This window comes from Poecilia latipinna, unplaced genomic scaffold, assembly GCF_001443285.1.
Source record: "Poecilia latipinna isolate Pla-1442-1.1 unplaced genomic scaffold, P_latipinna-1.0 Scaffold3108, whole genome shotgun sequence".
In the NCBI taxonomy this organism is placed as follows: domain Eukaryota; kingdom Metazoa; phylum Chordata; class Actinopteri; order Cyprinodontiformes; family Poeciliidae; genus Poecilia; species Poecilia latipinna.
The window spans coordinates 43,554-45,284 of NW_015115724.1; positions in this window are offsets into that span (position 1 = coordinate 43,554).

Genomic DNA, 1,731 nt, shown 5'->3' on the forward strand with positions numbered 1-1,731 from the left:
TTTTTATATTAGTAATAAAATACATAATATAATTGTAATAAAAATTTAAAAGATATAAAATATAATAATCTAGGGTAGGGTATCTACCCTAACCCTCTCCCTACTCTTATAATAATAATAGGTGTTTCATTTTATCCATATTCCAATCTGGAAGGCGGTAGTTAATACACCTTAAAGATTTTTTTGTTTTGGCAACCCTTATATGAAAAAAAAAAAAGCATAAAAAGCAAACCCACACTGATTGGTTCTTGCGCCCTTTTGTTTTTGTTATAACCAATCACTGTAGGACCACTAAGTCCTCTAATTCCAGGTCGAAGGTGAAATTTTCGCGCAAAATATCATCATTAGCGCGGCAGTGTGCTGAAAGGTAAGGTCACACTTATGAGCATTTCTAAACGAGTATCTGAAAATGTTTCTTTTAAGTGTAGACATTATCGTTATCATCTTTATTAAATTCATAGTGTGTGAGCTTAATTTAAGAAATGTATGTGTGTACTTGCAGTTAACTGTATGTAGCTTATTTAGAAAATAAGACAAAAAAGTTGAATGTGTTAACTTAAAATTAAAATACTAAATATTAGCAAAATGGTACTCCTTTGAAAAATATTGAGTTGACTTTACGTTATGGTAAAATGACTATGTCCAAGCGTTATATGTAATGGATATTCTGCATTATTTTATTTATTTATAATTATGTTTCATTACTTTAATATTTAAAATAAAAACTCAAAATAATAAAATTGCATCAGTCTATACTTTGTGACGAAAGATTAGTAATTATGTCGCAGTGGAAGTATTTTATGAAAACTATCGAGAGACGAATGGGGAGGGAGTTCGAGAGCCATCACGTTAACGTGATATTTTATTGTATGAATCTGATATGTATCTAAATGTGGTAAATGTGATTAAATTATCACGTTTATCAACGTTTATCACGTGCACACTACGAAAAGCAGTATTGTGCTTTTCGTACAAGATTAGCACAATACTTGAACAACTTCTGTTGTTCAAGTTTTCCTTTATTCTTGGTCAAAAACATGGAGAATTGCTGATGGTGCTTTGCATAGTTATTTTAACCATTAATTTTATGCACACTCTGGGCAAGATTCTAAGTAGAACGGGACTGCACAGAAGGAAAGGTCAGTCCGATCCTCCGGCTGTGGCGGAGATCCTAACTGACTTTCTGGAACAAAGCTGACGTTTTTGTCCGATTGTAGCTTCTAACTCTGGAAAAGGCTAAGCCCAGCTCACACACTACACGATTTTAGAATTGTCGGCCGATTTTCTAAATCTGAGACCACACATTAGCCGACAAAAATATCGTAGGTATAACGTGTAACGGGTGCTATCGTGTTGTATGTAGTATTCATCCACACAGCAAGAGCAACACACCGAGATTAAGATTTCATACAGAAAGTTATCTTAAAACCCACTACATCATACATGTATTTAAGTAAATACTAACAGCTAACGAAATATAAGCAATGTCGATAGTGGGTGAGCTTAATTTAATAATAAGATACAAAAAAGGGATAAAAGACTGTCGAGTGGGCGAGCTGCGTATTTATTTATTTTTTTATATATATTTTTTTGTTTATTAAGATTCTTCTGTTGATATGTGTGTCATTGTAATGTTTAAAAATTATATTTAGAATAATGGCTACACAAGTCCATTTAACAACTTTTAAAAACAAGCATTAATCAATGTTATACTTGTCACAACTGCAATCT